This window comes from Channa argus, unplaced genomic scaffold (assembly GCF_033026475.1).
Source record: "Channa argus isolate prfri unplaced genomic scaffold, Channa argus male v1.0 Contig041, whole genome shotgun sequence".
Lineage (NCBI taxonomy): Eukaryota > Metazoa > Chordata > Actinopteri > Anabantiformes > Channidae > Channa > Channa argus.
In genome coordinates, this window is record NW_027125260.1 from 16,306 (window position 1) to 41,478 (window position 25,173).

General features: G+C 41.5%; 22 pseudogenes; all 22 read right to left on the reverse strand.

Moving 5' to 3' along the window:
• Nucleotides 1-440: 440 nt before the first annotated feature.
• On the reverse strand, nucleotides 441-559 carry LOC137118578 (5S ribosomal RNA; annotated as a pseudogene).
• An 867-nt stretch (nucleotides 560-1,426) lies between these two features.
• LOC137118705 (5S ribosomal RNA) lies at nucleotides 1,427-1,545 on the reverse strand (annotated as a pseudogene).
• Nucleotides 1,546-2,402: 857 nt separating this feature from the next.
• Nucleotides 2,403-2,521, reverse strand: LOC137118517 (5S ribosomal RNA; annotated as a pseudogene).
• Nucleotides 2,522-4,312: 1,791 nt separating this feature from the next.
• Nucleotides 4,313-4,431, reverse strand: LOC137118528 (5S ribosomal RNA; annotated as a pseudogene).
• Nucleotides 4,432-5,288: 857 nt separating this feature from the next.
• Nucleotides 5,289-5,407, reverse strand: LOC137118533 (5S ribosomal RNA; annotated as a pseudogene).
• An 867-nt stretch (nucleotides 5,408-6,274) lies between these two features.
• LOC137118579 (5S ribosomal RNA) lies at nucleotides 6,275-6,393 on the reverse strand (annotated as a pseudogene).
• Nucleotides 6,394-7,260: 867 nt separating this feature from the next.
• On the reverse strand, nucleotides 7,261-7,379 carry LOC137118573 (5S ribosomal RNA; annotated as a pseudogene).
• Nucleotides 7,380-8,236: 857 nt separating this feature from the next.
• LOC137118740 (5S ribosomal RNA) lies at nucleotides 8,237-8,355 on the reverse strand (annotated as a pseudogene).
• An 857-nt stretch (nucleotides 8,356-9,212) lies between these two features.
• LOC137118539 (5S ribosomal RNA) lies at nucleotides 9,213-9,331 on the reverse strand (annotated as a pseudogene).
• Nucleotides 9,332-10,188: 857 nt separating this feature from the next.
• On the reverse strand, nucleotides 10,189-10,307 carry LOC137118534 (5S ribosomal RNA; annotated as a pseudogene).
• An 867-nt stretch (nucleotides 10,308-11,174) lies between these two features.
• LOC137118580 (5S ribosomal RNA) lies at nucleotides 11,175-11,293 on the reverse strand (annotated as a pseudogene).
• Nucleotides 11,294-12,160: 867 nt separating this feature from the next.
• On the reverse strand, nucleotides 12,161-12,279 carry LOC137118706 (5S ribosomal RNA; annotated as a pseudogene).
• Nucleotides 12,280-13,136: 857 nt separating this feature from the next.
• LOC137118550 (5S ribosomal RNA) lies at nucleotides 13,137-13,255 on the reverse strand (annotated as a pseudogene).
• A 1,801-nt stretch (nucleotides 13,256-15,056) lies between these two features.
• On the reverse strand, nucleotides 15,057-15,175 carry LOC137118561 (5S ribosomal RNA; annotated as a pseudogene).
• An 867-nt stretch (nucleotides 15,176-16,042) lies between these two features.
• LOC137118707 (5S ribosomal RNA) lies at nucleotides 16,043-16,161 on the reverse strand (annotated as a pseudogene).
• An 857-nt stretch (nucleotides 16,162-17,018) lies between these two features.
• Nucleotides 17,019-17,137, reverse strand: LOC137118572 (5S ribosomal RNA; annotated as a pseudogene).
• A 2,577-nt stretch (nucleotides 17,138-19,714) lies between these two features.
• On the reverse strand, nucleotides 19,715-19,833 carry LOC137118608 (5S ribosomal RNA; annotated as a pseudogene).
• An 867-nt stretch (nucleotides 19,834-20,700) lies between these two features.
• LOC137118796 (5S ribosomal RNA) lies at nucleotides 20,701-20,813 on the reverse strand (annotated as a pseudogene).
• An 867-nt stretch (nucleotides 20,814-21,680) lies between these two features.
• Nucleotides 21,681-21,799, reverse strand: LOC137118562 (5S ribosomal RNA; annotated as a pseudogene).
• Nucleotides 21,800-22,656: 857 nt separating this feature from the next.
• Nucleotides 22,657-22,775, reverse strand: LOC137118535 (5S ribosomal RNA; annotated as a pseudogene).
• An 867-nt stretch (nucleotides 22,776-23,642) lies between these two features.
• On the reverse strand, nucleotides 23,643-23,761 carry LOC137118619 (5S ribosomal RNA; annotated as a pseudogene).
• Nucleotides 23,762-24,628: 867 nt separating this feature from the next.
• On the reverse strand, nucleotides 24,629-24,747 carry LOC137118709 (5S ribosomal RNA; annotated as a pseudogene).
• Between the last annotated feature and the right edge of the window lie 426 nt (nucleotides 24,748-25,173).

Consider the following 25,173-nt stretch of genomic DNA (forward strand, 5'->3'; position numbering starts at 1 on the left):
CACCCCTACAGATTTAATACTATTTACAAAATATACAATTTATAAACAAAACCACGGCACAAAACCTAACAATTCAAAAATGCTAAATAAGGTTTAGAAACCAAGAACAGCAAACAGGTGCTGATGCCAGAAAGAGCCTCGCTAGCTGTTGGGAACCGTACTTTTAAAACTCCAGGAAGTGTAGGATGGACCAATCAGCTTCCTGTACTTCCCCCAAATCCGGCCAATCAGGCAGGGCACCTATAAGAACAAGAAAATAAAAACAACACATATGGCCAGGACCGTAACATGGTCTACTAGTAATGAAGCACGATGGTTGGCAAACCAATAAAGTAGCAAAACAGCAATGAAAGAACAAAATTTGATGAAAATATAGAACAATTTCTATGAATAAATAGGCAGTAACACCAGCTTGTGCTGCCCGTAAACCCAAGCAAAAAAGCTTACAGCACCTGGTATTCCCAGGCGGTCTTCCTACCAAGTACTAACCAGGCCCGGCTCTATTTGGCTGCCGAGATCGGGCGAGATCGGGCGCTTAGAGAGCGGTGTGGCCGTAAGCTGCATTTGACATCATCAACAGCTCTTAAAAACGCTGGAGAAGCAGAATGCATGACACTTGCTAAGAAGAAGATAAATGTGGCAAAGTACAAAGTACTATAACTGTACTGGTCTGTTACGCCCCTGTCTAGGGGGTCAGGGTGAAACATACAAAGATAAATTTGCATGTTCCCTCTCCGATCCTCAAACCAAAATCCAGGACTGAGATGTTCCAACAGAATGATATTTATTTTAAACGAAAGAAAGTGTCAAACAAAACATGACACTACAACTCAGGGCGAACCAAGGCCAACATAATAAACAAAATAAGCCATTTCCCACAGAAAGCGCTAGCTAGCCTGATAGAAATAAACAAACCAAAAGACAGTCGCTAACCCTAACTCCCTAATGTGAAAACAAGAGAAAACAATCAAAAGAAAATGGCAGTCCACCCCTACAGATTTAATACTATTTACAAAATATACAATATATAAATAAAACCACGGAACAAAACCTAACAATTCAAAAATGCTAAATAAGATTTGGAAACCAAGAACAGCAAACAGGTGCTACTGCCAGAAAGAGCCTCGCTAGCTGTTGGGAACCGTACTTTTAAAACTCCAGGAAGTGTAGGATGGACCAATCAGCTTCCTGTACTTCCCCCAAATCCGGCCAATCAGGCAGGGCACCTATAAGAACAAGAAAATAAAAACAACACATATGGCCAGGACCGTAACATGGTCTACTAGTAATGAAGTACGATGGTTGACAAACCAATAAAGTAGCAAAACAGCAATGAAAGAACAAAATTTGATGAAAATATAGAACAATTTCTATGAATAAATAGGCAGTAACACCAGCTTGAGCTGCCCGTAAACCCAAGCAAAAAAGCTTACAGCACCTGGTATTCCCAGGCGGTCTTCCTACCAAGTACTAACCAGGCCCGGCTCTATTTGGCTGCCGAGATCGGGCGAGATCGGGCGCTTAGAGAGCGTTGTGGCCGTAAGCTGCATTTGACATCATCAACAGCTCTTAAAAACGCTGGAGAAGCAGAATGCATGACACTTGCTAAGAAGAAGATAAATGTGGCAAAGTACAAAGTACTATAACTGTACTGGTCTGTTACGCCCCTGTCTAGGGGCTCAGGGTGCAACATACAAAGATAAATTAGCATGTTCCCTCTCCGATCCCCAAACCAAAATCCATGATCGAGATGTTCCAACAGAATGATATTTATTTTAAACGAAAGAAAGTGTCAAACAAAACATGACACTACAACTCAGGGCGAACCAAGGCCAACATAATAAACAAAATAAGCCATTTCCCACAGAAAGTGCTAGCTAGCCTGATAGAAATAAACAAACCAAAAGACAGTCGCTAACCCTAACTCCCTAATGTGAAAACAGTCCAAAGAAAATGGCAGTTCACCCCTACAGATTTAATACTATTTACAAAATATACAATTTATAAACAAAACCACGGCACAAAACCTAACAATTCAAAAATGCTAAATAAGGTTTGGAAACCAAGAACAGCAAACAGGTGCTGCTGCCAGAAAGAGCCTCGCTAGCTGTTGGGAACCGTACTTTTAAAACTCCAGGAAGTGTAGGATGGACCAATCAGCTTCCTGTACTTCCCCCAAATCCGGCCAATCAGGCAGGGCACCTATAAGAACAACAAAATAAAAACAACACATATGGCCAGGACCGTAACATGGTCTACTAGTAATGAAGCACGATGGTTGACAAACCAATAAAGTAGCAAAACAGCAATGAAAGAACAAAATTTGATGAAAATATAGAACAATTTCTATGAATAAATAGGCAGTAACAACAGCTTGTGCTGCCCGTAAACCCAAGCAAAAAAGCTTACAGCACCTGGTATTCCCAGGCGGTCTTCCTACCAAGTACTAACCAGGCCCGGCTCTATTTGGCTGCCGAGATCGGACGAGATCGGGCGCTTAGAGAGCGGTGTGGCCGTAAGCTGCATTTGACATCATCAACAGCTCTTAAAAACGCTGGAGAAGCAGAATGCATGACACTTGCTAAGAAGAAGATAAATGTGGCAAAGTACAAAGTACTATAACTGTACTGGTCTGTTACGCCCCTGTCTAGGGGCTCAGGGTGCAACATACAAAGATAAATTAGCATGTTCCCTCTCCGATCCCCAAACCAAAATCCATGATCGAGATGTTCCAACAGAATGATATTTATTTTAAACGAAAGAAAGTGTCAAACAAAACATGACACTACAACTCAGGGCGAACCAAGGCCAACATAATAAACAAAATAAGCCATTTCCCACAGAAAGTGCTAGCTAGCCTGATAGAAATAAACAAACCAAAAGACAGTCGCTAACCCTAACTCCCTAATGTGAAAACAGTCCAAAGAAAATGGCAGTTCACCCCTACAGATTTAATACTATTTACAAAATATACAATTTATAAACAAAACCACGGCACAAAACCTAACAATTCAAAAATGCTAAATAAGGTTTAGAAACCAAGAACAGCAAACAGGTGCTGATGCCAGAAAGAGCCTCGCTAGCTGTTGGGAACCGTACTTTTAAAACTCCAGGAAGTGTAGGATGGACCAATCAGCTTCCTGTACTGCCCCCCAATCCGGCCAATCAGGCAGGGCACCTATAAGAACAACAAAATAAAAACAACACATATGGCCAGGACCGTAACATGGTCTACTAGTAATGAAGCACGATGGTTGGCAAACCAATAAAGTAGCAAAACAGCAATGAAAGAACAAAATTTGATGAAAATATAGAACAATTTCTATGAATAAATAGGCAGTAACAACAGCTTGTGCTGCCCGTAAACCCAAGCAAAAAAGCTTACAGCACCTGGATCTATTTGGCTGCCGAGATCGGACGAGATCGGGCGCTCAGAGAGCGGTGTGGCCGTAAGCTGCATTTGACATCATCAACAGCTCTTAAAAACGCTGGAGAAGCAGAATGCATGACACTTGCTAAGAAGAAGATAAATGTGGCAAAGTACAAAGTACTATAACTGTACTGGTCGGTTACGCCCCTGTCTAGGGGCTCAGGGTGCAACATACAAAGATAAATTAGCATGTTCCCTCTCCGATCCCCAAACCAAAATCCAGGATCGAGATGTTCCAACAGAATAATATTTATTTTAAACGAAAGAAAGTGTCAAACAAAACATGACACTACAACTCAGGGCGAACCAAGGCCAACATAATAAACAAAATAAGCCATTTCCCACAGAAAGTGCTAGCTAGCCTGATAGAAATAAACAAACCAAAAGACAGTCGCTAACCCTAACTCCCTAATGTGAAAACAGTCCAAAGAAAATGGCAGTTCACCCCTACAGATTTAATACTATTTACAAAATATACAATTTATAAACAAAACCACGGCACAAAACCTAACAATTCAAAAATGCTAAAAAAGGTTTAGAAACCAAGAACAGCAAACAGGTGCTGATGCCAGAAAGAGCCTCGCTAGCTGTTGGGAACCGTACTTTTAAAACTCCAGGAAGTGTAGGATGGACCAATCAGCTTCCTGTACTGCCCCCCAATCCGGCCAATCAGGCAGGGCACCTATAAGAACAAGAAAATAAAAACAACACATATGGCCAGGACCGTAACATGGTCTACTAGTAATGAAGCACGATGGTTGGCAAACCAATAAAGTAGCAAAACAGCAATGAAAGAACAAAATTTGATGAAAATATAGAACAATTTCTATGAATTAATAGGCAGTAACACCAGCTTGTGCTGCCCGTAAACCCAAGCAAAAAAGCTTACAGCACCTGGTATTCCCAGGCGGTCTTCCTACCAAGTACTAACCAGGCCCGGCTCTATTTGGCTGCCGAGATCGGACGAGATCGGGCGCTTAGAGAGCGGTGTGGCCGTAAGCTGCATTTGACATCATCAACAGCTCTTAAAAACGCTGGAGAAGCAGAATGCATGACACTTGCTAAGAAGAAGATAAATGTGGCAAAGTACAAAGTACTATAACTGTACTGGTCTGTTACGCCCCTGTCTAGGGGCTCAGGGTGCAACATACAAAGATAAATTAGCATGTTCCCTCTCCGATCCCCAAACCAAAATCCAGGATCGAGATGTTCCAACAGAATGATATTTATTTTAAACGAAAGAAAGTGTCAAACAAAACATGACACTACAACTCAGGGCGAACCAAGGCCAACATAATAAACAAAATAAGCCATTTCCCACAGAAAGTGCTAGCTAGCCTGATAGAAATAAACAAACCAAAAGACAGTCGCTAACCCTAACTCCCTAATGTGAAAACAGTCCAAAGAAAATGGCAGTTCACCCCTACAGATTTAATACTATTTACAAAATATACAATTTATAAACAAAACCACGGCACAAAACCTAACAATTCAAAAATGCTAAATAAGGTTTAGAAACCAAGAACAGCAAACAGGTGCTGATGCCAGAAAGAGCCTCGCTAGCTGTTGGGAACCGTACTTTTAAAACTCCAGGAAGTGTAGGATGGACCAATCAGCTTCCTGTACTGCCCCCCAATCCGGCCAATCAGGCAGGGCACCTATAAGAACAACAAAATAAAAACAACACATATGGCCAGGACCGTAACATGGTCTACTAGTAATGAAGCACGATGGTTGGCAAACCAATAAAGTAGCAAAACAGCAATGAAAGAACAAAATTTGATGAAAATATAGAACAATTTCTATGAATTAATAGGCAGTAACACCAGCTTGTGCTGCCCGTAAACCCAAGCAAAAAAGCTTACAGCACCTGGTATTCCCAGGCGGTCTTCCTACCAAGTACTAACCAGGCCCGGCTCTATTTGGCTGCCGAGATCAGACGAGATCGGGCGCTTAGAGAGCGGTGTGGCCGTAAGCTGCATTTGACATCATCAACAGCTCTTAAAAACGCTGGAGAAGCAGAATGCATGACACTTGCTAAGAAGAAGATAAATGTGGCAAAGTACAAAGTACTATAACTGTACTGGTCTGTTACGCCCCTGTCTAGGGGGTCAGGGTGAAACATACAAAGATAAATTTGCATGTTCCCTCTCCGATCCTCAAACCAAAATCCAGGATTGAGATGTTCCAACAGAATGATATTTATTTTAAACGAAAGAAAGTGTCAAACAAAACATGACACTACAACTCAGGGCGAACCAAGGCCAACATAATAAACAAAATAAGCCATTTCCCACAGAAAGCGCTAGCTAGCCTGATAGAAATAAACAAACTAAAAGACAGTCGCTAACCCTAACTCCCTAATGTGAAAACAAGAGAAAACAATGAAAAGAAAATGGCAGTCCACCCCTACAGATTTAATACTATTTACAAAATATACAATTTATAAACAAAACCACGGCACAAAACCTAACAATTCAAAAATGCTAAATAAGATTTGGAAACCAAGAACAGCAAACAGGTGCTACTGCCAGAAAGAGCCTCGCTAGCTGTTGGGAACCGTACTTTTAAAACTCCAGGAAGTGTAGGATGGACCAATCAGCTTCCTGTACTTCCCCCAAATCCGGCCAATCAGGCAGGGCACCTATAAGAACAAGAAAATAAAAACAACACATATGGCCAGGACCGTAACATGGTCTACTAGTAATGAAGCACGATGGTTGGCAAACCAATAAAGTAGCAAAACAGCAATGAAAGAACAAAATTTGATGAAAATATAGAACAATTTCTATGAATAAATAGGCAGTAACACCAGCTTGTGCTGCCCGTAAACCCAAGCAAAAAAGCTTACAGCACCTGGTATTCCCAGGCGGTCTTCCTACCAAGTACTAACCAGGCCCGGCTCTATTTGGCTGCCGAGATCGGGCGAGATCGGGCGCTTAGAGAGCGGTGTGGCCGTAAGCTGCATTTGACATCATCAACAGCTCTTAAAAACGCTGGAGAAGCAGAATGCATGACACTTGCTAAGAAGAAGATAAATGTGGCAAAGTACAAAGTACTATAACTGTACTGGTCTGTTACGCCCCTGTCTAGGGGGTCAGGGTGAAACATACAAAGATAAATTTGCATGTTCCCTCTCCGATCCTCAAACCAAAATCCAGGATTGAGATGTTCCAACAGAATGATATTTATTTTAAACGAAAGAAAGTGTCAAACAAAACATGACACTACAACTCAGGGCGAACCAAGGCCAACATAATAAACAAAATAAGCCATTTCCCACAGAAAGCGCTAGCTAGCCTGATAGAAATAAACAAACCAAAAGACAGTCGCTAACCCTAACTCCCTAATGTGAAAACAAGAGAAAACAATCAAAAGAAAATGGCAGTCCACCCCTACAGATTTAATACTATTTACAAAATATACAATTTATAAACAAAACCACGGCACAAAACCTAACAATTCAAAAATGCTAAATAAGATTTGGAAACCAAGAACAGCAAACAGGTGCTGATGCCAGAAAGAGCCTCGCTAGCTGTTGGGAACCGTACTTTTAAAACTCCCGGAAGTGTAGGATGGACCAATCAGCTTCCTGTACTGCCCCCAAATCCGGCCAATCAGGCAGGGCACCTATAAGAACAAGAAAATAAAAACAACACATATGGCCAGGACCGTAACATGGTCTACTAGTAATGAAGCACGATGGTTGGCAAACCAATAAAGTAGCAAAACAGCAATGAAAGAACAAAATTTGATGAAAATATAGGACAATTTCTATGAATAAATAGGCAGTAACACCAGCTTGTGCTGCCCGTAAACCCAAGCAAAAAAGCTTACAGCACCTGGTATTCCCAGGCGGTCTTCCTACCAAGTACTAACCAGGCCCGGCCCTATTTGGCTGCCGAGATCGGACGAGATCGGGCGCTCAGAGAGCGGTGTGGCCGTAAGCTGCATTTGACATCATCAACAGCTCTTAAAAACGCTGGAGAAGCAGAATGCATGACACTTGCTAAGAAGAAGATAAATGTGGCAAAGTACAAAGTACTATAACTGTACTGGTCGGTTACGCCCCTGTCTAGGGGCTCAGGGTGCAACATACAAAGATAAATTAGCATGTTCCCTCTCCGATCCCCAAACCAAAATCCAGGATTGAGATGTTCCAACAGAATGATATTTATTTTAAACGAAAGAAAGTGTCAAACAAAACATGACACTACAACTCAGGGCGAACCAAGGCCAACATAATAAACAAAATAAGCCATTTCCCACAGAAAGTGCTAGCTAGCCTGATAGAAATAAACAAACCAAAAGACAGTCGCTAACCCTAACTCCCTAATGTGAAAACAGTCCAAAGAAAATGGCAGTTCACCCCTACAGATTTAATACTATTTACAAAATATACAATTTATAAACAAAACCACGGCACAAAACCTAACAATTCAAAAATGCTAAATAAGGTTTGGAAACCAAGAACAGCAAACAGGTGCTGATGCCAGAAAGAGCCTCGCTAGCTGTTGGGAACCGTACTTTTAAAACTCCAGGAAGTGTAGGATGGACCAATCAGCTTCCTGTACTTCCCCCAAATCCGGCCAATCAGGCAGGGCACCTATAAGAACAAGAAAATAAAAACAACACATATGGCCAGGACCGTAACATGGTCTACTAGTAATGAAGCACGATGGTTGGCAAACCAATAAAGTAGCAAAACAGCAATGAAAGAACAAAATTTGATGAAAATATAGAACAATTTCTATGAATAAATAGGCAGTAACACCAGCTTGTGCTGCCCGTAAACCCAAGCAAAAAAGCTTACAGCACCTGGTATTCCCAGGCGGTCTTCCTACCAAGTACTAACCAGGCCCGGCTCTATTTGGCTGCTGAGATCGGACGACATCGGGCGCTTAGAGAGCGGTGTGGCCGTAAGCTGCATTTGACATCATCAACAGCTCTTAAAAACGCTGGAGAAGCAGAATGCATGACACTTGCTAAGAAGAAGATAAATGTGGCAAAGTACAAAGTACTATAACTGTACTGGTCTGTTACGCCCCTGTCTAGGGGGTCAGGGTGAAACATACAAAGATAAATTTGCATGTTCCCTCTCCGATCCTCAAACCAAAATCCAGGATTGAGATGTTCCAACAGAATGATATTTATTTTAAACGAAAGAAAGTGTCAAACAAAACATGACACTACAACTCAGGGCGAACCAAGGCCAACATAATAAACAAAATAAGCCATTTCCCACAGAAAGCGCTAGCTAGCCTGATAGAAATAAACAAACCAAAAGACAGTCGCTAACCCTAACTCCCTAATGTGAAAAAAGTCCAAAGAAAATGGCAGTTCACCCCTACAGATTTAATACTATTTACAAAATATACAATTTATAAACAAAACCACGGCACAAAACCTAACAATTCAAAAATGCTAAATAAGGTTTGGAAACCAAGAACAGCAAACAGGTGCTGATGCCAGAAAGAGCCTCGCTAGCTGTTGGGAACCGTACTTTTAAAACTCCAGGAAGTGTAGGATGGACCAATCAGCTTCCTGTACTTCCCCCAAATCCGGCCAATCAGGCAGGGCACCTATAAGAACAAGAAAATAAAAACAACACATATGGCCAGGACCGTAACATGGTCTACTAGTAATGAAGCACGATGGTTGGCAAACCAATAAAGTAGCAAAACAGCAATGAAAGAACAAAATTTGATGAAAATATAGAACAATTTCTATGAATAAATAGGCAGTAACACCAGCTTGTGCTGCCCGTAAACCCAAGCAAAAAAGCTTACAGCACCTGGTATTCCCAGGCGGTCTTCCTACCAAGTACTAACCAGGCCCGGCTCTATTTGGCTGCCGAGATCGGACGAGATCGGGCGCTTAGAGAGCGGTGTGGCCGTAAGCTGCATTTGACATCATCAACAGCTCTTAAAAACGCTGGAGAAGCAGAATGCATGACACTTGCTAAGAAGAAGATAAATGTGGCAAAGTACAAAGTACTATAACTGTACTGGTCTGTTACGCCCCTGTCTAGGGGGTCAGGGTGAAACATAAAAAGATAAATTTGCATGTTCCCTCTCCGATCCTAAAACCAAAATCCAGGATTGAGATGTTCCAACAGAATGATATTTATTTTAAACGAAAGAAAGTGTCAAACAAAACATGACACTACAACTCAGGGCGAACCAAGGCCAACATAATAAACAAAATAAGCCATTTCCCACAGAAAGCGCTAGCTAGCCTGATAGAAATAAACAAACCAAAAGATAGTCGCTAACCCTAACTCCCTAATGTGAAAACAGTCCAAAGAAAATGGCAGTTCACCCCTACAGATTTAATACTATTTACAAAATATACAATTTATAAACAAAACCACGGCACAAAACCTAACAATTCAAAAATGCTAAATAAGGTTTAGAAACCAAGAACAGCAAACAGGTGCTGATGCCAGAAAGAGCCTCGCTAGCTGTTGGGAACCGTACTTTTAAAACTCCAGGAAGTGTAGGATGGACCAATCAGCTTCCTGTACTGCCCCCCAATCCGGCCAATCAGGCAGGGCACCTATAAGAACAACAAAATAAAAACAACACATATGGCCAGGACCGTAACATGGTCTACTAGTAATGAAGCACGATGGTTGGCAAACCAATAAAGTAGCAAAACAGCAATGAAAGAACAAAATTTGATGAAAATATAGAACAATTTCTATGAATTAATAGGCAGTAACACCAGCTTGTGCTGCCCGTAAACCCAAGCAAAAAAGCTTACAGCACCTGGTATTCCCAGGCGGTCTTCCTACCAAGTACTAACCAGGCCCGGCTCTATTTGGCTGCCGAGATCAGACGAGATCGGGCGCTTAGAGAGCGGTGTGGCCGTAAGCTGCATTTGACATCATCAACAGCTCTTAAAAACGCTGGAGAAGCAGAATGCATGACACTTGCTAAGAAGAAGATAAATGTGGCAAAGTACAAAGTACTATAACTGTACTGGTCTGTTACGCCCCTGTCTAGGGGGTCAGGGTGAAACATACAAAGATAAATTTGCATGTTCCCTCTCCGATCCTCAAACCAAAATCCAGGATTGAGATGTTCCAACAGAATGATATTTATTTTAAACGAAAGAAAGTGTTTAACAAAACATGACACTACAACTCAGGGCGAACCAAGGCCAACATAATAAACAAAATAAGCCATTTCCCACAGAAAGCGCTAGCTAGCCTGATAGAAATAAACAAACTAAAAGACAGTCGCTAACCCTAACTCCCTAATGTGAAAACAAGAGAAAACAATGAAAAGAAAATGGCAGTCCACCCCTACAGATTTAATACTATTTACAAAATATACAATTTATAAACAAAACCACGGCACAAAACCTAACAATTCAAAAATGCTAAATAAGATTTGGAAACCAAGAACAGCAAACAGGTGCTACTGCCAGAAAGAGCCTCGCTAGCTGTTGGGAACCGTACTTTTAAAACTCCAGGAAGTGTAGGATGGACCAATCAGCTTCCTGTACTTCCCCCAAATCCGGCCAATCAGGCAGGGCACCTATAAGAACAAGAAAATAAAAACAACACATATGGCCAGGACCGTAACATGGTCTACTAGTAATGAAGCACGATGGTTGGCAAACCAATAAAGTAGCAAAACAGCAATGAAAGAACAAAATTTGATGAAAATATAGAACAATTTCTATGAATAAATAGGCAGTAACACCAGCTTGTGCTGCCCGTAAACCCAAGCAAAAAAGCTTACAGCACCTGGTATTCCCAGGCGGTCTTCCTACCAAGTACTAACCAGGCCCGGCTCTATTTGGCTGCCGAGATCGGGCGAGATCGGGCGCTTAGAGAGCGGTGTGGCCGTAAGCTGCATTTGACATCATCAACAGCTCTTAAAAACGCTGGAGAAGCAGAATGCATGACACTTGCTAAGAAGAAGATAAATGTGGCAAAGTACAAAGTACTATAACTGTACTGGTCTGTTACGCCCCTGTCTAGGGGGTCAGGGTGAAACATACAAAGATAAATTTGCATGTTCCCTCTCCGATCCTCAAACCAAAATCCAGGACTGAGATGTTCCAACAGAATGATATTTATTTTAAACGAAAGAAAGTGTCAAACAAAACATGACACTACAACTCAGGGCGAACCAAGGCCAACATAATAAACAAAATAAGCCATTTCCCACAGAAAGCGCTAGCTAGCCTGATAGAAATAAACAAACCAAAAGACAGTCGCTAACCCTAACTCCCTAATGTGAAAACAAGAGAAAACAATCAAAAGAAAATGGCAGTCCACCCCTACAGATTTAATACTATTTACAAAATATACAATATATAAATAAAACCACGGAACAAAACCTAACAATTCAAAAATGCTAAATAAGATTTGGAAACCAAGAACAGCAAACAGGTGCTACTTCCAGAAAGAGCCTCGCTAGCTGTTGGGAACCGTACTTTTAAAACTCCAGGAAGTGTAGGATGGACCAATCAGCTTCCTGTACTTCCCCCAAATCCGGCCAATCAGGCAGGGCACCTATAAGAACAAGAAAATAAAAACAACACATATGGCCAGGACCGTAACATGGTCTACTAGTAATGAAGCACGATGGTTGACAAACCAATAAAGTAGCAAAACAGCAATGAAAGAACAAAATTTGATGAAAATATAGAACAATTTCTATGAATAAATAGGCAGTAACACCAGCTTGAGCTGCCCGTAAACCCAAGCAAAAAAGCTTACAGCACCTGGTATTCCCAGGCGGTCTTCCTACCAAGTACTAACCAGGCCCGGCTCTATTTGGCTGCCGAGATCGGGCGAGATCGGGCGCTTAGAGAGCGTTGTGGCCGTAAGCTGCATTTGACATCATCAACAGCTCTTAAAAACGCTGGAGAAGCAGAATGCATGACACTTGCTAAGAAGAAGATAAATGTGGCAAAGTACAAAGTACTATAACTGTACTGGTCTGTTACGCCCCTGTCTAGGGGCTCAGGGTGCAACATACAAAGATAAATTAGCATGTTCCCTCTCCGATCCCCAAACCAAAATCCATGATCGAGATGTTCCAACAGAATGATATTTATTTTAAACGAAAGAAAGTGTCAAACAAAACATGACACTACAACTCAGGGCGAACCAAGGCCAACATAATAAACAAAATAAGCCATTTCCCACAGAAAGTGCTAGCTAGCCTGATAGAAATAAACAAACCAAAAGACAGTCGCTAACCCTAACTCCCTAATGTGAAAACAGTCCAAAGAAAATGGCAGTTCACCCCTACAGATTTAATACTATTTACAAAATATACAATTTATAAACAAAACCACGGCACAAAACCTAACAATTCAAAAATGCTAAATAAGGTTTGGAAACCAAGAACAGCAAACAGGTGCTGCTGCCAGAAAGAGCCTCGCTAGCTGTTGGGAACCGTACTTTTAAAACTCCAGGAAGTGTAGGATGGACCAATCAGCTTCCTGTACTTCCCCCAAATCCGGCCAATCAGGCAGGGCACCTATAAGAACAACAAAATAAAAACAACACATATGGCCAGGACCGTAACATGGTCTACTAGTAATGAAGCACGATGGTTGACAAACCAATAAAGTAGCAAAACAGCAATGAAAGAACAAAATTTGATGAAAATATAGAACAATTTCTATGAATAAATAGGCAGTAACAACAGCTTGTGCTGCCCGTAAACCCAAGCAAAAAAGCTTACAGCACCTGGTATTCCCAGGCGGTCTTCCTACCAAGTACTAACCAGGCCCGGCTCTATTTGGCTGCCGAGATCGGACGAGATCGGGCGCTTAGAGAGCGGTGTGGCCGTAAGCTGCATTTGACATCATCAACAGCTCTTAAAAACGCTGGAGAAGCAGAATGCATGACACTTGCTAAGAAGAAGATAAATGTGGCAAAGTACAAAGTACTATAACTGTACTGGTCTGTTACGCCCCTGTCTAGGGGCTCAGGGTGCAACATACAAAGATAAATTAGCATGTTCCCTCTCCGATCCCCAAACCAAAATCCAGGATCGAGATGTTCCAACAGAATGATATTTATTTTAAACGAAAGAAAGTGTCAAACAAAACATGACACTACAACTCAGGGCGAACCAAGGCCAACATAATAAACAAAATAAGCCATTTCCCACAGAAAGTGCTAGCTAGCCTGATAGAAATAAACAAACCAAAAGACAGTCGCTAACCCTAACTCCCTAATGTGAAAACAGTCCAAAGAAAATGGCAGTTCACCCCTACAGATTTAATACTATTTACAAAATATACAATTTATAAACAAAACCACGGCACAAAACCTAACAATTCAAAAATGCTAAATAAGGTTTAGAAACCAAGAACAGCAAACAGGTGCTGATGCCAGAAAGAGCCTCGCTAGCTGTTGGGAACCGTACTTTTAAAACTCCAGGAAGTGTAGGATGGACCAATCAGCTTCCTGTACTGCCCCCCAATCCGGCCAATCAGGCAGGGCACCTATAAGAACAACAAAATAAAAACAACACATATGGCCAGGACCGTAACATGGTCTACTAGTAATGAAGCACGATGGTTGGCAAACCAATAAAGTAGCAAAACAGCAATGAAAGAACAAAATTTGATGAAAATATAGAACAATTTCTATGAATAAATAGGCAGTAACAACAGCTTGTGCTGCCCGTAAACCCAAGCAAAAAAGCTTACAGCACCTGGCTCTATTTGGCTGCCGAGATCGGACGAGATCGGGCGCTCAGAGAGCGGTGTGGCCGTAAGCTGCATTTGACATCATCAACAGCTCTTAAAAACGCTGGAGAAGCAGAATGCATGACACTTGCTAAGAAGAAGATAAATGTGGCAAAGTACAAAGTACTATAACTGTACTGGTCGGTTACGCCCCTGTCTAGGGGCTCAGGGTGCAACATACAAAGATAAATTAGCATGTTCCCTCTCCGATCCCCAAACCAAAATCCAGGATCGAGATGTTCCAACAGAATAATATTTATTTTAAACGAAAGAAAGTGTCAAACAAAACATGACACTACAACTCAGGGCGAACCAAGGCCAACATAATAAACAAAATAAGCCATTTCCCACAGAAAGTGCTAGCTAGCCTGATAGAAATAAACAAACCAAAAGACAGTCGCTAACCCTAACTCCCTAATGTGAAAACAAGAGAAAACAATCAAAAGAAAATGGCAGTCCACCCCTACAGATTTAATACTATTTACAAAATATACAATTTATAAACAAAACCACGGCACAAAACCTAACAATTCAAAAATGCTAAATAAGATTTAGAAACCAAGAACAGCAAACAGGTGCTGATGCCAGAAAGAGCCTCGCTAGCTGTTGGGAACCGTACTTTTAAAACTCCAGGAAGTGTAGGATGGACCAATCAGCTTCCTGTACTGCCCCCCAATCCGGCCAATCAGGCAGGGCACCTATAAGAACAACAAAATAAAAACAACACATATGGCCAGGACCGTAACATGGTCTACTAGTAATGAAGCACGATGGTTGGCAAACCAATAAAGTAGCAAAACAGCAATGAAAGAACAAAATTTGATGAAAATATAGAACAATTTCTATGAATTAATAGGCAGTAACACCAGCTTGTGCTGCCCGTAAACCCAAGCAAAAAAGCTTACAGCACCTGGTATTCCCAGGCGGTCTTCCTACCAAGTACTAACCAGGCCCGGCTCTATTTGGCTGCCGAGATCGGACGAGATCGGGCGCTTAGAGAGCGGTGTGGCCGTAAGCTGCATTTGACATCATCAACAGCTCTTAAAAACGCTGGAGAAGCAGAATGCATGACACTTGCTAAGAAGAAGACAAATGTGGCAAAGTACAAAGTACTATAACTGTACTGGTCTGTTACGCCCCTGTCTAGGGGGTCAGGGTGAAACATACAAAGATAAATTTGCATGTTCCCTCTCCGATCCTCAAACCAAAATCCAGGATTGAGATGTTCCAACAGAATGATATTTATTTTAAACGAAAGAAAGTGTCAAACAAAACATGACACTACAACTCAGGGCGAACCAAGGCCAACATAATAAACAAAATAAGCCATTTCCCACAGAAAGCGCTAGCTAGCCTGATAGATATAAACAAACCAAAAGACAGTCGCTAACCCTAACTCCCTAATGTGAAAACAAGAGAAAACAATCAAAAGAAAATGGCAGTCCACCCCTACAGATTTAATACTATTTACAAAATATACAATTTATAAACAAAACCACGGCACAAAACCTAACAATTCAAAAATGCTAAATAAGATTTGGAAACCAAGAACAGCAAACAGGTGCTACTGCCAGAAAGAGCCTCGCTAGCTGTTGGGAACCGTACTTTTAAAACTCCAGGAAGTGTAGGATGGACCAATCAGCTTCCTGTACTTCCCCCAAATCCGGCCAATCAGGCAGGGCACCTATAAGAACAAGAAAATAAAAACAACACATATGGCCAGGACCGTAACATGGTCTACTAGTAATGAAGAACGATGGTTGACAAACCAATAAAGTAGCAAAACAGCAATGAAAGAACAAAATTTGATGAAAATATAGAACAATTTCTATGAATAAATAGGCAGTAACACCAGCTTGAGCTGCCCGTAAACCCAAGCAAAAAAGCTTACAGCACCTGGTATTCCCAGGCGGTCTTCCTACCAAGTACTAACCAGGCCCGGCTCTATTTGGCTGCCGAGATCGGGCGAGATCGGGCGCTTAGAGAGCGTTGTGGCCGTAAGCTGCATTTGACATCATCAACAGCTCTTAAAAACGCTGGAGAAGCAGAATGCATGACACTTGCTAAGAAGAAGATAAATGTGGCAAAGTACAAAGTACTATAACTGTACTGGTCTGTTACGCCCCTGTCTAGGGGCTCAGGGTGCAACATACAAAGATAAATTAGCATGTTCCCTCTCCGATCCCCAAACCAAAATCCATGATCGAGATGTTCCAACAGAATGATATTTATTTTAAACGAAAGAAAGTGTCAAACAAAACATGACACTACAACTCAGGGCGAACCAAGGCCAACATAATAAACAAAATAAGCCATTTCCCACAGAAAGTGCTAGCTAGCCTGATAGAAATAAACAAACCAAAAGACAGTCGCTAACCCTAACTCCCTAATGTGAAAACAGTCCAAAGAAAATGGCAGTTCACCCCTACAGATTTAATACTATTTACAAAATATACAATTTATAAACAAAACCACGGCACAAAACCTAACAATTCAAAAATGCTAAATAAGGTTTGGAAACCAAGAACAGCAAACAGGTGCTGCTGCCAGAAAGAGCCTCGCTAGCTGTTGGGAACCGTACTTTTAAAACTCCAGGAAGTGTAGGATGGACCAATCAGCTTCCTGTACTTCCCCCAAATCCGGCCAATCAGGCAGGGCACCTATAAGAACAACAAAATAAAAACAACACATATGGCCAGGACCGTAACATGGTCTACTAGTAATGAAGCACGATGGTTGACAAACCAATAAAGTAGCAAAACAGCAATGAAAGAACAAAATTTGATGAAAATATAGAACAATTTCTATGAATAAATAGGCAGTAACAACAGCTTGTGCTGCCCGTAAACCCAAGCAAAAAAGCTTACAGCACCTGGTATTCCCAGGCGGTCTTCCTACCAAGTACTAACCAGGCCCGGCTCTATTTGGCTGCCGAGATCGGACGAGATCGGGCGCTTAGAGAGCGGTGTGGCCGTAAGCTGCATTTGACATCATCAACAGCTCTTAAAAACGCTGGAGAAGCAGAATGCATGACACTTGCTAAGAAGAAGATAAATGTGGCAAAGTACAAAGTACTATAACTGTACTGGTCTGTTACGCCCCTGTCTAGGGGCTCAGGGTGCAACATACAAAGATAAATTAGCATGTTCCCTCTCCGATCCCCAAACCAAAATCCATGATCGAGATGTTCCAACAGAATGATATTTATTTTAAACGAAAGAAAGTGTCAAACAAAACATGACACTACAACTCAGGGCGAACCAAGGCCAACATAATAAACAAAATAAGCCATTTCCCACAGAAAGTGCTAGCTAGCCTGATAGAAATAAACAAACCAAAAGACAGTCGCTAACCCTAACTCCCTAATGTGAAAACAGTCCAAAGAAAATGGCAGTTCACCCCTACAGATTTAATACTATTTACAAAATATACAATTTATAAACAAAACCACGGCACAAAACCTAACAATTCAAAAATGCTAAATAAGGTTTAGAAACCAAGAACAGCAAACAGGTGCTGATGCCAGAAAGAGCCTCGCTAGCTGTTGGGAACCGTACTTTTAAAACTCCAGGAAGTGTAGGATGGACCAATCAGCTTCCTGTACTGCCCCCCAATCCGGCCAATCAGGCAGGGCACCTATAAGAACAACAAAATAAAAACAACACATATGGCCAGGACCGTAACATGGTCTACTAGTAATGAAGCACGATGGTTGGCAAACCAATAAAGTAGCAAAACAGCAATGAAAGAACAAAATTTGATGAAAATATAGAACAATTTCTATGAATAAATAGGCAGTAACAACAGCTTGTGCTGCCCGTAAACCCAAGCAAAAAAGCTTACAGCACCTGGATCTATTTGGCTGCCGAGATCGGACGAGATCGGGCGCTCAGAGAGCGGTGTGGCCGTAAGCTGCATTTGACATCATCAACAGCTCTTAAAAACGCTGGAGAAGCAGAATGCATGACACTTGCTAAGAAGAAGATAAATGTGGCAAAGTACAAAGTACTATAACTGTACTGGTCTGTTACGCCCCTGTCTAGGGGCTCAGGGTGCAACATACAAAGATAAATTAGCATGTTCCCTCTCCGATCCCCAAACCAAAATCCAGGATCGAGATGTTCCAACAGAATGATATTTATTTTAAACGAAAGAAAGTGTCAAACAAAACATGACACTACAACTCAGGGCGAACCAAGGCCAACATAATAAACAAAATAAGCCATTTCCCACAGAAAGTGCTAGCTAGCCTGATAGAAATAAACAAACCAAAAGACAGTCGCTAACCCTAACTCCCTAATGTGAAAACAGTCCAAAGAAAATGGCAGTTCACCCCTACAGATTTAATACTATTTACAAAATATACAATTTATAAACAAAACCACGGCACAAAACCTAACAATTCAAAAATGCTAAATAAGGTTTAGAAACCAAGAACAGCAAACAGGTGCTGATGCCAGAAAGAGCCTCGCTAGCTGTTGGGAACCGTACTTTTAAAACTCCAGGAAGTGTAGGATGGACCAATCAGCTTCCTGTACTGCCCCCCAATCCGGCCAATCAGGCAGGGCACCTATAAGAACAACAAAATAAAAACAACACATATGGCCAGGACCGTAACATGGTCTACTAGTAATGAAGCACGATGGTTGGCAAACCAATAAAGTAGCAAAACAGCAATGAAAGAACAAAATTTGATGAAAATATAGAACAATTTCTATGAATAAATAGGCAGTAACAACAGCTTGTGCTGCCCGTAAACCCAAGCAAAAAAGCTTACAGCACCTGGATCTATTTGGCTGCCGAGATCGGACGAGATCGGGCGCTCAGAGAGCGGTGTGGCCGTAAGCTGCATTTGACATCATCAACAGCTCTTAAAAACGCTGGAGAAGCAGAATGCATGACACTTGCTAAGAAGAAGATAAATGTGGCAAAGTACAAAGTACTATAACTGTACTGGTCTGTTACGCCCCTGTCTAGGGGCTCAGGGTGCAACATACAAAGATAAATTAGCATGTTCCCTCTCCGATCCCCAAACCAAAATCCAGGATCGAGATGTTCCAACAGAATGATATTTATTTTAAACGAAAGAAAGTGTCAAACAAAACATGACACTACAACTCAGGGCGAACCAAGGCCAACATAATAAACAAAATAAGCCATTTCCCACAGAAAGTGCTAGCTAGCCTGATAGAAATAAACAAACCAAAAGACAGTCGCTAACCCTAACTCCCTAATGTGAAAACAAGAGAAAACAATCAAAAGAAAATGGCAGTTCAACCCTACAGATTTAATACTATTTACAAAATATACAATTTATAAACAAAACCACGGCACAAAACCTAACAATTCAAAAATGCTAAATAAGGTTTGGAAACCAAGAACAGCAAACAGGTGCTGCTGCCAGAAAGAGCCTCGCTAGCTGTTGGGAACCGTACTTTTAAAACTCCAGGAAGTGTAGGATGGACCAATCAGCTTCCTGTACTTCCCCCAAATCCGGCCAATCAGGCAGGGCACCTATAAGAACAACAAAATAAAAACAACACATATGGCCAGGACCGCTTACAGCACCTGGTATTCCCAGGCGGTCTTCCTACCAAGTACTAACCAGGCCCGGCTCTATTTGGCTGCCAAGATCGGACGAGATCGGGCGCTTAGAGAGCGGTGTGGCCGTAAGCTGCATTTGACATCATCAACAGCTCTTAAAAACGCTGGAGAAGCAGAATGCATGACACTTGCTAAGAAGAAGATAAATGTGGCAAAGTACAAAGTACTATAACTGTACTGGTCTGTTACGCCCCTGTCTAGGGGGTCAGGGTGCAACATACAAAGATAAATTAGCATGTTCCCTCTCCGATCCCCAAACCAAAATCCAGGATTGAGATGTTCCAACAGAATTATATTTATTTTAAACGAAAGAAAGTGTCAAACAAAACATGACACTACAACTCAGGGTGAACCAAGGCCAACATAATAAACAAAATAAGCCATTTCCCACAGAAAGTCCTAGCTAGCCTGATAGAAATAAACAAACCAAAATACAGTCGCTAACCCTAACTCCCTAATGTGAAAACAAGAGAAAACAATCCAAAGAAAATGGCAGTTCACCCCTACAGATTTAATACTATTTACAAAATATACAATTTATAAATAAAACCAAGGAACAAAACCTAACAATTAAAAAATGCTAAATAAGGTTTGGAAACCAAGAACAGGAAACAGGTGCTGCTGCCAGAAAGAGCCTCGCTAGCTGTTGGGAACCGTACTTTAAAAACTCCAGGAAGTGTAGGATGGACCAATCAGCTTCCTCTACTTCCCCCCAATCCGGCCAATCAGGCAGGGCACCTATAAGAACAAGAAAATAAAAACAACACATATGGCCAGGACCGTAACATGGTCTACTAGTAATGAAGCACGATGGTTGACAAACCAATAAAGAAGCAAAACAGCAATGAAACAACATAATTTGATGAAAATATAGAACAATTTCTATGAATAAATAGGCAGTAACACCAGCTTGTGCTGCCCGTAAACCCAAGCAAAAAAGCTTACAGCACCTGGGATTCCCAGGCGGTCTTCCTACCAAGTACTAACCAGGCCCGGTTGGCTGCCGAGATCGGACGAGATCGGGCGCTTAGAGAGCGGTGTGGCCGTAAGCTGCATTTGACATCATCAACAGCTCTTAAAAACGCTGGAAAAGCAGAATGCATGACACTTGCTAAGAAGAAGATAAATGTGGCAAAGTACAAAGTACTATAACTGTACTGGTCTGTTACGCCCCTGTCTAGGGGGTCAGGGTGCAACATACAAAGATAAATTAGCAAGTTCCCTCTCCGATCCCCAAACCAAAATCCAGGATCGAGATGTTCCAACAGAATGATATTTATTTTAAACGAAAGAAAGTGTCAAACAAAACATGACACTACAACTCAGGGTGAACCAAGGCCAACATAATAAACAAAATAAGCCATTTCCCACAGAAAGTCCTAGGTAACCTGATAGAAATAAACAAACCAAAAGACAGTCGCTAACCCTAACTCCCTAATGTGAAAACAAGAGAAAACAATCCAAAGAAAATGGCAGTTCACCCCTACAGATTTAATACTATTTACAAAATATACAATTTATAAATAAAACCACGGAACAAAACCTAACAATTCAAAAATGCTAAATAAGGTTTGGAAACCAAGAACAGCAAACAGGTGCTGCTGCCAGAAAGAGCCTCGCTAGCTGTTGGGAACCGTACTTTTAAAACCCCAGGAAGTGTAGGATGGACCAATCAGCTTCCTGTACTGCCCCCCAATCCGGCCAATCAGGCAGGGCACGTATAAGAACAACAAAATAAAAACAACACATATGGCCAGGACCGTAACATGGTCTATTAGTAATGAAGCACGATGGTTGACAAACCAATAAAGTAGCAAAACAGCAATGAAAGAACAAAATTTGATGAAAATATAGAACAATTTCTATGAATAAATAGGCAGTAACACCAGCTTGTGCTGCCCGTAAACCCAAGCAAAAGAGCTTACAACACCTGGTATTCCCAGGCGGTCTTCCTACCAAGTACTAACCAGGCCCGGCTCTATTTGGCTGCCGAGATCAGACGAGATCGGGCGCTTAGAGAGCGGTGTGGCCGTAAGCTGCATTTGAAATCATCAACAGCTCTTAAAAACGCTGGAGAAGCAGAATGCATAACACTTGTTAAGAAGAAGATAAATGTGGCAAAGTACAAAGTACTATAACTGTAATGGTCTGTTACGCCCCTGTCTAGGGGGTCAGGGTGCAACATACAAAGATAAATTAGGATGTTCCCTCTTCGGTCTCCAAACCAAAATCCAGGATCGAGATGTTCCAACAGAATGATATTTATTTTAAACGAAAGAAAGTGTCAAACAAAACATGACACTACAACTCAGGGCGAACCAAGGCCAACATAATAAACAAAATAAGCCATTTCCCACAGAAAGTGCTAGCTAGCCTGATAGAAATAAACAAACCAAAAGACAGTCGCTAACCCTAACTCCCTAATGTGAAAACAGTCCAAAGAAAATGGCAGTTCACCCCTACAGATTTAATACTATTTACAAAATATACAATTTATAAACAAAACCACGGCACAAAACCTAACAATTCAAAAATGCTAAATAAGGTTTAGAAACCAAGAACAGCAAACAGGTGCTGATGCCAGAAAGAGCCTCGCTAGCTGTTGGGAACCGTACTTTTAAAACTCCAGGAAGTGTAGGATGGACCAATCAGCTTCCTGTACTGCCCCCCAATCCGGCCAATCAGGCAGGGCACCTATAAGAACAAGAAAATAAAAACAACACATATGGCCAGGACCGTAACATGGTCTACTAGTAATGAAGCACGATGGTTGGCAAACCAATAAAGTAGCAAAACAGCAATGAAAGAACAAAATTTGATGAAAATATAGAACAATTTCTATGAATTAATAGGCAGTAACACCAGCTTGTGCTGCCCGTAAACCCAAGCAAAAAAGCTTACAGCACCTGGTATTCCCAGGCGGTCTTCCTACCAAGTACTAACCAGGCCCGGCTCTATTTGGCTGCCGAGATCAGACGAGATCGGGCGCTTAGAGAGCGGTGTGGCCGTAAGCTGCATTTGACATCATCAACAGCTCTTAAAAACGCTGGAGAAGCAGAATGCATGACACTTGCTAAGAAGAAGATAAATGTGGCAAAGTACAAAGTACTATAACTGTACTGGTCTGTTACGCCCCTGTCTAGGGGGTCAGGGTGAAACATACAAAGATAAATTTGCATGTTCCCTCTCCGATCCTCAAACCAAAATCCAGGATTGAGATGTTCCAACAGAATGATATTTATTTTAAACGAAAGAAAGTGTCAAACAAAACATGACACTACAACTCAGGGCGAACCAAGGCCAACATAATAAACAAAATAAGCCATTTCCCACAGAAAGCGCTAGCTAGCCTGATAGAAATAAACAAACTAAAAGACAGTCGCTAACCCTAACTCCCTAATGTGAAAACAAGAGAAAACAATGAAAAGAAAATGGCAGTCCACCCCTACAGATTTAATACTATTTACAAAATATACAATTTATAAACAAAACCACGGCACAAAACCTAACAATTCAAAAATGCTAAATAAGATTTGGAAACCAAGAACAGCAAACAGGTGCTACTGCCAGAAAGAGCCTCGCTAGCTGTTGGGAACCGTACTTTTAAAACTCCAGGAAGTGTAGGATGGACCAATCAGCTTCCTGTACTTCCCCCAAATCCGGCCAATCAGGCAGGGCACCTATAAGAACAAGAAAATAAAAACAACACATATGGCCAGGACCGTAACATGGTCTACTAGTAATGAAGCACGATGGTTGGCAAACCAATAAAGTAGCAAAACAGCAATGAAAGAACAAAATTTGATGAAAATATAGAACAATTTCTATGAATAAATAGGCAGTAACACCAGCTTGTGCTGCCCGTAAACCCAAGCAAAAAAGCTTACAGCACCTGGTATTCCCAGGCGGTCTTCCTACCAAGTACTAACCAGGCCCGGCTCTATTTGGCTGCCGAGATCGGGCGAGATCGGGCACTTAGAGAGCGGTGTGGCCGTAAGCTGCATTTGACATCATCAACAGCTCTTAAAAACGCTGGAGAAGCAGAATGCATGACACTTGCTAAGAAGAAGATAAATGTGGCAAAGTACAAAGTACTATAACTGTACTGGTCTGTTACGCCCCTGTCTAGGGGGTCAGGGTGAAACATACAAAGATAAATTTGCATGTTCCCCCTCCGATCCTCAAACCAAAATCCAGGACTGAGATGTTCCAACAGAATGATATTTATTTTAAACGAAAGAAAGTGTCAAACAAAACATGACACTACAACTCAGGGCGAACCAAGGCCAACATAATAAACAAAATAAGCCATTTCCCACAGAAAGCGCTAGCTAGCCTGATAGAAATAAACAAACCAAAAGACAGTCGCTAACCCTAACTCCCTAATGTGAAAACAAGAGAAAACAATCAAAAGAAAATGGCAGTCCACCCCTACAGATTTAATACTATTTACAAAATATACAATATATAAATAAAACCACGGAACAAAACCTAACAATTCAAAAATGCTAAATAAGATTTGGAAACCAAGAACAGCAAACAGGTGCTACTGCCAGAAAGAGCCTCGCTAGCTGTTGGGAACCGTACTTTTAAAACTCCAGGAAGTGTAGGATGGACCAATCAGCTTCCTGTACTTCCCCCAAATCCGGCCAATCAGGCAGGGCACCTATAAGAACAAGAAAATAAAAACAACACATATGGCCAGGACCGTAACATGGTCTACTAGTAATGAAGTACGATGGTTGACAAACCAATAAAGTAGCAAAACAGCAATGAAAGAACAAAATTTGATGAAAATATAGAACAATTTCTATGAATAAATAGGCAGTAACACCAGCTTGAGCTGCCCGTAAACCCAAGCAAAAAAGCTTACAGCACCTGGTATTCCCAGGCGGTCTTCCTACCAAGTACTAACCAGGCCCGGCTCTATTTGGCTGCCGAGATCGGGCGAGATCGGGCGCTTAGAGAGCGTTGTGGCCGTAAGCTGCATTTGACATCATCAACAGCTCTTAAAAACGCTGGAGAAGCAGAATGCATGACACTTGCTAAGAAGAAGATAAATGTGGCAAAGTACAAAGTACTATAACTGTACTGGTCTGTTACGCCCCTGTCTAGGGGCTCAGGGTGCAACATACAAAGATAAATTAGCATGTTCCCTCTCCGATCCCCAAACCAAAATCCATGATCGAGATGTTCCAACAGAATGATATTTATTTTAAACGAAAGAAAGTGTCAAACAAAACATGACACTACAACTCAGGGCGAACCAAGGCCAACATAATAAACAAAATAAGCCATTTCCCACAGAAAGTGCTAGCTAGCCTGATAGAAATAAACAAACCAAAAGACAGTCGCTAACCCTAACTCCCTAATGTGAAAACAGTCCAAAGAAAATGGCAGTTCACCCCTAC